The 15,017-nt window shown below is 37.4% G+C and overlaps 1 protein-coding gene across 6 annotated transcripts in view; it reads left to right on the top strand.

Moving 5' to 3' along the window:
* GPATCH8 (G-patch domain containing 8) overlaps positions 1-15,017 on the top strand; it is a 101,742-nt gene that overhangs the window by 39,941 nt on the left and 46,784 nt on the right. For 2 of the 6 annotated variants that reach the window (XM_057715754.1, XM_057715753.1), the window contains one exon: positions 14,508-14,552. The exons of the other annotated variants lie outside the window; for them this stretch is intronic. The gene's annotated coding sequence lies outside the window, so the exon portion shown is untranslated. The remainder of the gene's footprint in view (positions 1-14,507; positions 14,553-15,017) is intronic. 6 annotated transcript variants of the gene reach the window in all.

Raw genomic sequence — 15,017 nt, 5'->3', positions numbered from 1 at the left:
AAAATGTGTCAAGAAAGATACGCTGAGGAATTTCACTGTGAAACATTAAAAGAGTACATTCTGTGGGGTATGCCTGTATATTTATCCTTTATTTGCTCGACTATGCAGAGAAAAATCTTTGTTGAGGCAGACCGTGAAGGGAAAGTGAGTTGCTTTTTACTGTATTCTTTTAAAATTTGATATGATGTACTTGTATTACTGTTAAAAATATAGAAATTTATTATTTTGAAAAAGACTTAGAGTAGGCAGAATCAAAGCAGAGTACAGTTGGTTTCTTTGGTTTTATGTGTGTATCCCTCCTCCCACTCTAGTTTCAGTTAGCAAACAAATGGTTAATATAGTTGAGTATACCCTGCATTAGCTAAGCCCCAACAGTGTTTATACTACATTTTATGACTGAAGAAAAACTAGATTTGAACTCAATACTGTAGAAATATGTAATGTTACAATTCAAACTTTATTGTTCAGTTAGAATGTACTTATTTATTTAGCTGCATTGGATCTTAGTTGCAGCACCCAGGCTCTTCACTACGGTGTGTGGGCTTTCTAGTTATGGTGTGCAGGTTTTCTCTTCTCTAGTTGTAGTGTGCTGGTTTTCTCTTCTCTACTTGTGTCTCGCGGGCTCCAGAGTGCACAGGCTCTGTAGTTTGCGGCATGTGGGCTCTCTAATTGAGGTGCATGGGCTCAGTAGTTGTGGAACATGGGCTCAGTTACCCCGCGGCATGTGGGATCTTAGTTCCCTAACTCAGGTCCCCTACATTGCAGGACAGATTCTTTACCACTGGACCACCAGCGAAGTCCCAGAATGTTGATCTTTAAAACCTCACTAACTTGCTAAGAAAAATCGTTCTTTGGCTGAGGAAAAAATAGCTTTCCTTTAATGTTATGATGACATAGATAAAATTTATGGATAGGGTCTTTGTAAAATCTGAGTTGTTCTTCTACCTTAGTTTCCCTGTGAAATTTGTTTTTCTTTGACAAAAGGAAATAGCACTTAACTTAGTATGTATTGTGTGCCAAATCTAGAATCTAAACATTCTATATGTCCTTCTTAATGAAATACATGTTAGTATGCTCATTTTATCTAGTTCTGTTTTTTTTTTGTTTTTTGGCACACGGGCTTAGTTGCTCCGTGGCATGTGGAATCTTCCTGGAGCAGGGATCGAACCTGTGTCCCCTGCATTGGCAGGCGGATTTTTAACCACTGCGCCACCTAGGAAGCCCCAGTATGCTCATTTTATAACCGAAGAAATAGTTTTGGAAAGGTCGTACAGCTAACTGAGTCTCTGCCATTCGAATATAAGCCTGACTTTGAAATCAGTGTTTCTGCATTTATCTTTTCCCTTCTCAGAAAAAGCTGATAACTGAAAATAAGAGTAGGTTTGACATGAGTAGCAGACATGTAGTTCCCCCAAATCAAGGGGGAAAGATTTAGTTATACTAAAGGCTTAGTTATACTGGTTGCTGGTCTAGTTGAACCTGTAGCTATAATGGCGTCTGTTCCCTGCTAATTAAATGAGCTTTGCAGTCTTTATATATTGCCAAAGGTAAGCATAATTTTAATAATTCACATGCCAAATTTAGTAAGGTACAGATTCTGTACGACCTCTGCCTATCTTAATGGAATTAAGTTAATATAAACAAAAGAGATGAACGCAGTTAGTAAACAAAATTAGTCAGAATTGTCAGTCTGTAGTAAGAAGTCTAGGTTTTAGGGCTAGACTGGAAAGGAAAAGGGATTGGGGGAGAGGAGAAGGGAAAACGGCGAATTCAGATGCTGTATAGACTACTTGTTTCTCAGTATGGAGATCGTCACATTTAAAGACAGACATTAAATACATTTTAAGATGTTACTTAATCAGAAGGCATTAAGTATATGTTAAGTTCACAGCAAAACAACCCGAAAGGAAGTAGCAAATTTTTCTAATGAAGATTTAGAACAGATAAATATAAAAGGCTATTTTATCATTCTAGTACTTTTTTACTAAGAAAGAGTGAATCATCTCTAGAAGTAGTTTGGGCAGTATTAAGGTAGATTGCTTTAAAAGAGGCACTCTCTGGTGAAGAATAACATAGAATTAGTTGCAATTTTATTAAATACTATGTTCAAGAGACCATAATAAAGACTATACATGACATTATAAGGAACTGCCCTTACTCTCATAGAGTTTGCCATTTATTTTAGGAGATGAGTGGAAGAAATCTTAAGAGTAAATTCTGTAAGGATGAATGATTAGGGAAGACTTCGCAATGAAATCTTGAGATACCGATGTGTACAAGGTGATTACCGTTGGCAAAGAGTAGGCCTGGCTGGCTGGAGCAGAGATGCCCGTAGGGCAGTGGATTTCATACATTTTAAAAGAAGAACCTCTCAAATTACATATTTTTAAAACATTGAACCTTAGTATATAAAAGAGAGGGTGGAAAAAACCACCGTTGTTTGTTTGAAGCACGGTTCTAGGTCTCCAGGAGCAGTTTGGAAACCTAACTGGAAGGTAGTAATGGGAAATTGGTTCATTCAGATAGGCACAAATCTAATATTATTGAGTGTTTATGTCCTTGGCACTTAACAAATATCTCATTTGATTCTTAAAGCAAGTCTATGAGATAATTATTGTTATTCCCATTTTGCAGAGGAAGAAACTGAGGCTTAGAGAAGTTGAGCAAGTTGCTCAAGAATAAGCTACTAGTAAATGATATTATCAAAATTCAAACCTTGATCTTTCTGCCTCCAGAACCCATGCTTTTAACTCCCACACTGAATGTGGAAGGCTTTAATGCTGCTACAATTTGGAACTTTATTTTGTAAGCCAGAGTTAGTTTTTTATTAGCAGAAAGGTATAGACTTTTATAGCAAGAAGAAATATTAAAGCTAATTTAATCTGAAATTCATTTTTACAGATGAAGAAATTTAGGTTTAGGGTTCCAAAGTGCTGAAACCCAGTCCCCAGTTCTCTGATTTGTTTTTTCCATTATACCAATCAGGATATTGGTGGTAGAAGTTAAATACTAGGGACTTCCCTGGTCGTGCAATGGTCAAGAATCTACCTGGCAATGCAGGGGACACGGGTTCTATCCATGGGCCGGGAAGATCCCACATGCTGCAGAGCAGTTAAGCCCGTGCACCACAACTACGGAGCCCATGCACTGCAACTACAGAAACCTGTGTATTTAGAGCACATGCTCTGCAACAAGAGAAGCCACTGCAATGAGAAGCCTGTGCATCACAATGAAGAGTAGGCCGCGCTTGCTGCAACTAGAGAAAGCCCGCGCGCAGCAATCAAGACCCAACACAGCCAAAAAATTAAAAAATAAAATAAAAACAATAACAGTTTATTTAAAAAAAAAGTTAAATACTAGTTTAGCCAAAGTGTGTCTGAAGATGATGCAAAACCATTTAGAAAGTTGTCTAGGTATAGTTGATAAGGGCATAAAATAGAGTGATAGCAATGGAACTGGAAAGTATAGTTATGAAGGATGATAAATCAACTATGAAGCAAAATGTACAGTCAGTTTATGCATGTGTCTTACTAGCAAGCCTATGTTCACTGGATTTAGTGTTACTCCTTTATAATAGCTAGCATTAAGTGTTTACAGAGTGCTTGCACATGTATAGTATAATTTAAATCCTTTTTGGGGTAGGTGTTCCTGTTTTACAGATGAGGAAATTGACATTCTAAGCAATACTTTGCCCAAGATCTTATAGCATAAGTTAGGAATCGGGCCACACATCAGGAGGTGAGCGACAGGTGAGCAAACAAAGCTTCCTCTGCTGCTCCCCATCACTCGTGTTACTGCTTGAACTCTGCTTCCTGTCAGATCAGCAGCAGCATTAGATTCTCATAGGAGCGTGAACCCTACTGTGAACTGCACATACGAGGGATCTAGGTTGCCCGCTCCTTATGAGAATCTAATGCCTGATGATCTGAGGTGATGCTAGCACTGGGGAGCAGCTGCAAATACAGATTATCATTAGCAGAGAGGTTTGACTGCACAGAGACCATAATAAATCAGTTGCTTGCAGACTCATATCAAAACTGTATCAGTGCGTGGCAAGTGACAAGCTGCATCTGGTGGCAGACTTTATAGTGGCAAGTGAGTTGATGTACTTCAGTTGTACATTTGCATCCGGTGGCAGGCTTTAAGGCAGAATCCAACACTTATTTTAGTCCTCACTTGGCCAGCCCATTATTTTATTTACCACTTCCGTCCGTACCTCTTTCCCTCACTATGCGCTTGTTTCAGTCACAGTTTTGGTAAGCGCACAGGCTAACCCTAACCAAAATGAGTAAAAAACAAACGTCGCTGGGAGAGCTGCTTTGAAAAGGGGGAAATACCCAATGATGAGACAGCAGAAGACTCTTTTGACTGCCAGCATAAAGAAAGCTGCATTTAAAAGAAAATACCAAGAGTCCTACTTAAATTATGGTTCATTGCAACAGGTGATTCACACTCTCCAAGCCCGTTTTGTATATGTGGCGACTGGCTATCCAACGAAGCCATGAAAGCTTCAGAACTGCTTCACCACATGGAGACCAAGCACCCTGCATTAAAAGACAAGCCTTCGGAGTTTTTCAGAAGAAAAAAACGTGACCACGAAGAACAGAAGCAATTATTGAAGGCTACCACTTCATCAGATGTGTCTGCGCCGAGAGCATTATTCTTAGTGGCTAGCCACATCATTCTTCTTGCTGAAGCTAAGAAGCCCTTTACTGTTGGTAAAGAGTTGATCCTGCCTGTTGCTAAGGACATTTGTTATGAACTTTTAGGAGAGGCTGCAGTTCAAAAGATGGCACGTGTTCTTCTTTTGGCTAGCACTGTAACTAGACAACTTGATGAAATAGCAGAGGATAATGAGGCACAATTATTAGAGAGGATTAATGAGTCACTGTGGTACACAATCCAGGTTGACGAGTCTGCTGATGTTGACAACAGGGCAACAGTGCTTGGTTTTGTGTGATATATTTTTCAGGAGGATGTGCATGAGGATACGTTATGTGCACTTTTGTTGCCAACCAACACCACCGCTGCAAAACTATTCAAGTCTTTGAATGATTACATATCAGGAAAACTGAATTGGTCATTTTGTGTCGGTATATGCATGGACAGAGTGGCTGCCATGACTGGACAGCTTTCTGGTTTCACTACTTGGGTCAAAGAGGTTGCTTCTGAATGTGAGTCTACGCACTGTGTCATCCATAGAGAAATGCTGGCTAGCTGAAAAATGTCACCTGAACTTAACAGCGTTTTGCAGGATGTGATTAAAGTTATCAACCACATTAAAGTACACGCCCTTAACTCACCTCTGTTTATGTAGCTCTGTGAGGAGATGGACACAGAGCACACACATCTTCTCTTATACACAGAAGTGAAATGGCTTCCTAAAGGTAGATCACTGGCCAGGCTTTTTGAGTTTCAGAGCCACTCGAGATTTCTTTTAGAAAAACAGTCACAACTGGCAGCACATTTCAGTGACACAGAATGGGTCGCAAAACTTGCTTTCTTGTGTGATGTATTCAACCTGCTCAACGAACTCAATCTGTCACTTCAGGGGAGAATGACAACTGTGTTCAAGTTGGCAGATAAAGTGGTTGCATTCAAAGCCAAACTGGAATTATGGGTGTGATGAGCGAACGTTGGGATTTTTGACATTTTTTGACATGAACATTAGCAGAGATTTTGAAAGACTTAGCCAGGGCCTTCTTTCTCCCAGCTGGTGCATGATCACCTATCTCAGCTTTCAAAAGAGCTTGTGCGCTACTTCCCAACCACAGAAGACCCTCAAACTGGGAAGGAATGGATCTGCGACCCATTTGTGAATAAGCCAGGTGAATTGACTTTGTCCGTACTAGAAGAGGATCAACTGCTGGAGATTGCAGATGAAGGTGGCCTTAAAAGTATGTTTGAGACAGCTTCAGATCTCCATACATTATGGATTAAGGTCAAGGTGGATATCCTGAGATTGCCACAAAAGCACTGAAAAGCCTGCTTCCATTTCCAGCCTCCTATCTTTGTGAACCAGGGTTTTCTGCAGTGACAGCAACCAAAATGAGATTATGGAGTAGACTGGATTTAAGCATCACACTTAGGGTGTCACTGTCTCCCATCACTCCCAGATGGGACCATCTAGTTGCAGGAAAACAAGCTCAGGGCTCCCACTGATTCTGCATTATGGTGAGTTGTATAATTATTTCATTATATGTTACAATGTTATGATAGTAATGTGCACAGTAAATGTAATGTGCTTGAATCCTCCTGAAACCATCCCCCCACCCCTGGTCTGTGGAAAAATTGTCTTCCAAGAAGCTGGTCCCTGGTGCTGCAAAGGTTGGGGACCGATGGCATAAGTGGTAGAATCATGTTGCCAAAACCTATGCTTTTAGTCAGTATGCTGTCTATAATGTACTTAAATGCTGTGTGGTGGCTTACTTCTGTCTCCTGGAGAGATGTGGTGATGGTGAGAAATAAAATACCGCAGAATTGAAATATACAATAGTTACTCTGGCTGAAAAAAATTGGAGATAGCTTTGAATGTAATATTTTTTCTTAGGGCATTTGAAGTGGTCACATATGTTCTTCATGATAAATATAAGTTTGTATAAATTCTCTAGAAACTTGAAGGTAGATTGAGTGGTAAGAACCTTGGCCACATTTTTTAGGGATGGTTGGTAATTGATCTCCAGGGAAAAAGAAAATACTGTAACTTTTGTCTCATGCTATAATTTCCTCCTTTATTTTTTCTTATACCTTATATTTCTCTCCTGTGGCATTTTTAATATTCTACCTTGTATAATTTGTGTTTATATGTCTCTTAACTCTCATTCGAGTATAAACTCCTAAATGATGACAATTGCTAGGCATTTATGTGTTCTCTGTTGTTGCTTTTCATATGTTTTTTTATTCTGCATGCAGTTATTGAATCCTTAGAGTGTGCCAGATCTGTGCTAAGTCTTAAGGAGTTGAAGAATGAATAAGATATAGCCTCTGCCCTCCAGAGGCTCATGTCTAATATAGGCACAAATGTAACAAATGAATGTAATGCAGTATAATATCGTAATTGTGAAGTCAAAGGTACAGTGAGGGCTTAATACAGAATTGAACAACCTAACTTAGAATTTCAGCTTGTTTCTTGAATGATTTAACAAGTGAAAAATCTCATATTGTGAGAATAAGGAAGCAAACAACTATATCAAAATCTGCCCAACTATACTTGTTAGTTGATACATGGAATGTCCACATTCTTCCATAAGAAGCACTGGTATTTAAAAGTAGGACCAGGCTTCCCTGGTGGCACAGTGGTTAAGAATCCGCCTGCCAATGCAGGGGACACAGGTTTGAGCCCTGGTCTGGGAAGATCCCATATGCTGAGGAGCAACTAAGCCAGTGCGCCACAGCTACTGAGCCTGTGCTCTAGAGCCCGCAAGCCACAACTGTTGAGCCCATGTGCCACAACTACTGAAGCCCATGCGCCTAGAGCCCGTGCTCTGCAACAAGAGAAACCACCGCACTGAGGAGCCTGCGCATCACAACGAAGCGTAGCCCCCACTCTCTGCAACTAGAGAAAGCCCGCGTGTAGCAACAAAGACCCAATGCAGCCAATAAATAAATAAATTTAAAATAAAATAAAATAAAAGTAGGACCAAATGCAAACATGGTAAGAACACAAAGTTAAAAGTACGTTTTGTGAAAAATATATTTTAATAAAGAAAAAAGCTAAAAAACACTCATTAAAAATGGCTACCAAAATTTGAAATAATGGGATTATACATTTAGAAAAGGGAACAGAATAATATTATCTTTCATGTATAAATGTGGTTTATTGGTTTTAAATTCAGTCTTTTTTCTCTCAGTCTTTCCAAACCTGTGAAGTAGGTAGCTACCAAATGAGAGTTACAGAGAAAATCTAGCGGGAGCTCAGAAGGAAGGAGCAAAGGACAGTCTCTGGAGCTGGAGTTGCAAACTCTGTTGCCTGTTGGGGCCAGGTGGTAACATACACAGTTGAAGCCCACTGAGTGTGAGACGGTAGGAAGTAGTGTGAGTTGTGCCATGTTTAGAGAGGAATAACTGCCATTCAGCTAGCTCCTGCTCATTATTACCATGTAGGAATATAGTCTCAGGTACTGCCAGACCTGAATTTATTTAAAAAGAAACCAGAAATCCAGATATATTGGTAAAATTTACTAACTGATAAATGTTGGCTCAAAGTTTAAAATAACCTGAGATAAACAAAACATATGTAAGGCCTATATTTGATCCACAGGTTACAACTTTATGAGCGCATTTGAAATTTGACCTGGGTTTAAATTCAAGCTCTGTAACCAGTAAGTGGTGTGACCTTGCTATAATCTCAGTATACCCCAATTTTTAAAAGATTTGGAAGTTGTTTGGGGAATTAAACGTGATGGTACATACGTTTTATACCTATATCCTATCTCATTTTCCTCTCCAATATGTAGAGTCGGAGATAATGCCACTTAATAGATTGAGAAACTTAAGTGTTTATCCATGGTCAAACCACTGAGGATAGTAGCTGTGTTTATAGCACGTCTTCTGACCTCTACTCCAGTACTTTTCCCATTAGACTTATGATTCTCAAGCTTTAGTGAGCAGCAAAATCACCTTGGGTGCTTGTTAAAAATGTAGATTCCCACCCAGCACAACTCAGCAGGTCTGGGGTGGGGTTCAGGAAGTTACCTCTTAAACAAGCTCCCCAAATAATTTGCTTTGGACCAGATGAATAAAATAAGCTTCTAAGAATGTTACCTTCACTGTAGCAAGTAGGGTTGTAGCAGTTGGTTCTTTTGCTCATCCAAAATATATTAGTGATTTTTAGTCTGGGATTAGTATAATGCTATTTATTTTTCTTATAGTCTTTAGCCTGATTTACACTGTTTCCTACATTATTACTTATGGACTTCTTGCCCTAGGTTGATTTGCATGATTAAAATGAAACTGGTTTGTGTGGAAACTGGTTTCTTACTTTGGCAAGGAAGTGGAGTGTCCAAGAAACTTCTAAAATTAGCAATATAAAGTATATAGTGACAGTGATTTCATTGTAATTAGAGTAGTTCAGTCAGGTGGAGATAGTTGAAAATACAAAATTTCACTAGTTAACCAATCTTTGATAAGTAGGAACTAAGAGGAGACAAAAATGCCTTCAAAGTTGTTTGGAATCATAGACTTTAGAACTAGAAAAGAAAATTTCAGTGGATGACCTAGCATCTCTGGGTTTTTCAGCAGAGACTTCAGAGGAAATAAGGATTTTTGAGTAATTTCAATCTACTTGACTTTCTGAATTTACTCCCACATTCCACATAGACTTCATCTGTTACAAATTTGACATGCTATGAATTAATAACTTGCTATTCAGTACACATATATAGGTGCTATTGTCTTCCTTCAGTAGTAAACAGTAGACTGTAATAGTAAAATAGTAAGCGTTTTGACTGTTTAATTTATTCTGTTTTGCTTAGGGTTAATTAATTTTCTTAGATGATTTGTACTGTATGTTTAATTTGGAGATGGTCTTGCCTAAAGTATGCTTCATTCTTTTGGCTTGGATTTCATATTTGTGTAACCTTGCTTTTCAAACTCAGTGGTCACTCTTTTGTTAATGGAATGATAATATGGGAAGGATTTGAGGGGTAATACTTTAACAATTTTCTCCATCTGTAAATAGGGTTGTTTCATTATCACCAAATTGTAGGTGGAATATTAGAATTTACCACAGCTTCTTATAGTGTCTTTAATTTTAAGGTACTTATTGCCAGTTTTGGAAATGAAAGAAAAAATTGATTTTTTAAATTTTTTGACGCCTTAAGAAGACAGTGTTCGAGTTTAACAGCATCCTATATAGTGATTTATAGTGAAATGTTAGGGTTTACAAAGCATCTTCTATTTGCTGTCTCTTTTGATCTACATGCCAATTCTGAAAGTGAGGATGTCTGCATTTTGCAGGAGAGGCTGCTGAGACTCATGTACTGATTGCCAGAAGTTATACCAGTGTTTAGAAATTATCTCTTATTGGAGAACTGAGTTTTTATAGCCAGCTTTTTTAGGGACTACCTAGAAGAATATAGAAAGAAAATAATTAAAGATGAGTTGAGGAGGGGGTTGATGTGCAGAGTAAAGAAAGAGCAGTTTAAATGAAGCTGGAAAGTCTTTTGGGGTTGTAGAGTGATCCTGGACTATTAAGAAATTCTCAGTGTAGTTATGGAATTACTTAACCAATAGTAAGAGAATACAACTCTAAGAAGGCATTGGATTGCTGGATTATTACAGTACCATAGGCCTAGCTTCTATCCACATAACTCCCCCATATATTTTCTACTCTTCAAACTTAAGAATTGAAGTGAACCTTAGAGACCATTAAGTCTAACTCCTTAAACGTTTGGTGCCTGATTGTCTGCTAATGAGTGATGGTAGATTAAACAAATTGAACATGGTTCCAGTGAACAGTAATGCAAACTCAACTATTTCTTTATATTAGCTTATATACTTTTTGAGACGTGGAGACCTGTATAATATAGCTGTATCTTCTGTTTGATAAAATAATTCCTTGATTACAAGACAGTTAAATCATCAGTATCTTGTGGCATCAAGCAGAAAGCGCTGTGATGACTAAATATTTATACCTGAACAAAGTGAGACCCACTATAAATGTGTTCATTCTCTTGAGTCAACAAATGCTTTTTAATTAAGTACCACTATATCCCAGATACTGTGTCAGTTATTCAGGATATAAACATAAGTAAAACTCAGGGCACAAAAGTGTTCCCCCATTTTTTAAAAACTAAGGACCTAATATTTTTTTTTGCCTTCTCCCCCTAAGCCTCATATTTTAGGTTATTTTACCCTGAAATTTATTTATTCAATTGGTTTTCTCATTTAAGAAATAAATTGATCTTAACTTACCAAATGGTTAGCATGAGGCAGGCAGTGTTCAGTGAGTTGATATGATTTAAGCTAAATTTGGAGTGAAAGTTTGATTTCCTTTAGGTGACTTTTTTTTTTCTTTTTAATTGACGGTACCTCATGAATTCCCTTATTATTTCTCCTGAGGGCCTGCGTTTCTCATGTCATCCCTGAATGAGGTATCTTTTCCAGGCTTAGCATTCTGATTCTGACACTTTATTTTAATTTATAATTTATTTTGCCCTTCTGTGCCCTTAAAAAAACACCTGTATTTGAAAATCAGAGTAACCTGCTTGTTGTATATAAATCATTAAACAGGCTATGGCAATGATATAGTTGGTTTTTGTAGTGCTCGAGAATTTGGATTCTCTCTTGAGTAGGAAGTCTTTAAAAAAAGAAAAAAACCTTAGAAACTCCATAGGGAATAATTAATACATTTAATGTTTCCTAAGGAAAAAGTATCTAAATGATGCTGAAAGTTATCATTGTTTTTATGCTTCTGCAGACAGTTATTTTCAGGAGAAATTTGCAAAAGTGAAGCTTTGATTTGGAAATAGATGTACCACTTTTTACCCAGGAAGTATTTCTGAAAGTTGTATGTAATCGCTGTTTTAATAAATGAAATTATATTTAAACACACTAACATAGCTTACTGTAGAGTCTTCATTTGAATAGTTTCGCAAATCAGAGAATAGTCACCATCCTAATTTTGTATTATTCTTGACTTTCACATATGTATTTGAGTTGCTTAAAGTAATTAGATTTAAAGATGTCAGGTCAGGTTCTTGGCTCATCGGTTTAGTGGCCTTTTGGAAGTAGATTTTGTGACTTTTTGATGGCTTTTTTTTTTAAAAATTTTTTTGGAGTATAGTTGCTTTACAATGTGTTATTTTTGATGGCTTTTATATTTACTTCTGCTTTTATTAGGGTCAGTCTTTAAAAACAATTTAGACATCTTTAAAAGACGACGTTAGACATTTAAAAACTTTTTGAACCATACATGCATTGGCTCCACAAATGTTTTTTTCCCCCCCATGCCAGAAATTTAAATTGGTAAGAGTATTTTGCCTAATCATACGTAATTCATAGGGTGTAGGACTTTGTTTTAATCACTGCCATATGCCCAAAGCCTTTCAACAGTGCGTGGCATATAATATCAACTCAAATATTTGTTGTTAAATGAATCTCAGTAAAGGAAAAGGCAGCAGAGGTAAATTGTGGTGTTCTTACATCTGTTGACTATCCAACTAGTGTTTTAATCACTTCGGAAGCTTCTTCATTTCTAATTTATTTTTGTGGAGAAGTCACGTGTTCTCTGTTTCTGAAGTGTGCTGATTATCAGGTTATGGTTATCCTTTAATGTTGTCTTCTCGGTTCTTCTATTCCTGAAGTTAGTTGGTTTAAAAATAGTGTTTGTGGGACTTCCCTGGCTGTCCAGTGGTTAAGACTTCGCCTTGCAATGTGCAGGGGGTGGGTGTGGGTTTGATCCCTGGTCAGGGAGCTAAGATCCCACATGCCTCGCAGCCAAAAAACAAAAAACATAAAAGAGAAGCAGTATTGTAACAAATTCAATAAAGACTCTAAAAACGGTCCGCATCAAAAAAAAAAAAACTTAAAAAAAATAGATTTTGTTAAAAAGAAAAAAAAAGAAACCAAAAAAGTATTTCTCCACAGTCCAGTTCTTTGGGCCAGTTTTGTAGATAGGTATATCCTTAAATGTTTCAAAATCAAAACTGATTATACGAGGGATTATTCTCAGAAACAGTTGGCTATAAGCAGTCAGTGGCTTTTTGTATTTGGCCTTATTCTCTTTTTCAGTTATAAGTCATAATACCTTCACATTTTAGCAAGCGATGCATATATGAACATCTCAGCATATTTGCCATTGTAGAAGTAAACCTACCTTCTAAAATACAGAATGTACATACAGTACTAGTCGTTTAAAGAAATATCATTTAAAGTTTTTTTCCATCTCTTAAAAAATGTTTTTTTGTTGAGGTACAATTGACATACAATATTTTAGTTTCAGGTGTACAACATAGTGATTCGATATTTGTATATATGTTTAAAGTTTTGATTTAGAAAATGAATATCAGTTTTTTTTCCATCTCATGAATACATTGGTATTGGAACATTCTAGGTGTGGTATGTTTCCTCCTCCCCCCCCCCCCCCATCCAGTCGGCTAGATCACAGTCATAGTATCTATATATAGATCTTTTTGGCTGAGGAGGACAGTTTCTTTTAAGGAAAGTATTTAGTGTTCTGGTTGAAGTTGCCTCCTTTAAAATGAAGTAAACAACAAAATGTTCTTATTTTAATGGGTTTTAAGAAATATTTGTCCGTATTAAGAGAACCTGGGGCTTCCTAGGTGGCGCAGTGGTTAAGAATCCGCCTGCCAATGCAGAGGACACGGGTTTGATCTCTGCTTCAGGAAGATCCCACATGCCACGGAGCAACTAAGCCCGTGCGCCAAAAAAAAAAAAAAAAAAAAAAAAAAAAGAGAGAGAACCTGGATTTAGTTCAATTTGTTTTAAAAAGAAGCTGAGTTTTCTTGGGAATATTATATTAGCAAACATTGTTACTGCCTACCCTTTGAAAAGTCATCACTGTAGGTTGTTATTCACATGTTCCACAGTGATGTGTGTTATGATAGAATTTATCATTGATCACAAATGAATAAATTGAGGGGATTTTTTTTTTTTTTGAATGCTGCAACCTCCTCCTGTATGTATTTGTTCAGTGTCTTTTCCCAATGAGATTTTTCCTTTGTCTGGAATCTCTAAAAATGGAAAGAAATTACTACTTGGCCCAGGCAGTAATGTTACCTTCAGATTGTTTTTATAGCCAGACTGTTTTCTGTGAGTTACCTCTGAGTGGACTAATTGTAAAGGTGACAGCCCTTTTGATGCCGCTTTCTCTGGAGTTTCTGGTATTCTTCAAAGCTTGTCTTTGTTGTGTTCAGAAAGAAAGATGGTGGCGCGCTTGGGAAGACTTCATTAAAAGGAAGCAAAGTTCTAAGGAAAGCTGCTTTAAGAGTTTTATTCATTCATAACAGAACTCAAATGCACATAAGTTTTCCAAGCACTGACGATCTAAGGTTATTTTCTAGACCTTTTACTTATTATATATTTTTAGTAAGGGCTTGATGATCCCTTACACCCCCCAAATCCTCTTAGAGTTTTTTTAGTGCAGCAAATGACTTGATGATCACTGTGCAAGTTGGTCTGTCTTTGATGTTATTTCTTTAAGGAAAAGTCCCACCTTGGGCCCTGAGTGCTGATTTACCAGGCGGTTAAATGAGAGATTGGAAGCTAGAGCTAGTCTCTCACTTTCTCCCACCTTCTCCCAAACCCCTGCATTATTTTAGAAGAGGTTGTTCGTGTTCTCAAGTAACAGTACAAAAATCTCACACCCAGATCCAACCAGTAGGAAAACAACTGCTGTAGCACAAAGTGTCCTTCCTGTGTCCCCAGCTGAAATTGGGGGAGGGACAAAGCCCAATTGTTACTTTACCCCATTCTGTCTGCCTCCTAGAAGGCCTGTTTCCTACCCTAATGGTTTCTGCCTAACAGATGGTGTTTCTTTTTTACAGCATTTTGATCCTGGACTTGTTGTGGTGATGGTAAACTTAGCAGTGGTAATTTTTTATTTTCAGACTGAATTACTCCTTTTGTCATCAGTGCACCAATATGTTAGGCTTACTTTCTCTGTTGTAGCCTTCATCCTTCTGCTTGGTCTTTTTCATTTTCCTTTCCTTTCCTTATGCAACTTGTCTGATCCTTGTTCATTAAAGGGTAATGTTAAGAAGGGATGTATCTGTTTGTGTTAGAACTGCCAAAAAAAAAAAAAATCAGTTAAAACATTAAATTCTAATAATGTAAAAACTTGATTTCCCCACAATATAATGGGCACTAGCACTTGCTACTGCAATTTATAAGTAAATTAAAACAAACTGACTGCCTTAGAAGGCAAAAGTACTAATACAGAGTTTATAACAGGGGTTTACAGAGGTAATGAATTTGTACCAAAATTTTCTTGATTTTTGCAAAGCAAATTCTGACAAACCAAAAAAGATACCAAATCAAAAAAAAAAAAGTAAATT

This window comes from Hippopotamus amphibius, chromosome 17, assembly GCF_030028045.1.
Source record: "Hippopotamus amphibius kiboko isolate mHipAmp2 chromosome 17, mHipAmp2.hap2, whole genome shotgun sequence".
Taxonomy (NCBI): Eukaryota; Metazoa; Chordata; class Mammalia; order Artiodactyla; family Hippopotamidae; genus Hippopotamus; species Hippopotamus amphibius.
This window is presented reverse-complemented; position numbering and strand designations above follow the sequence as displayed.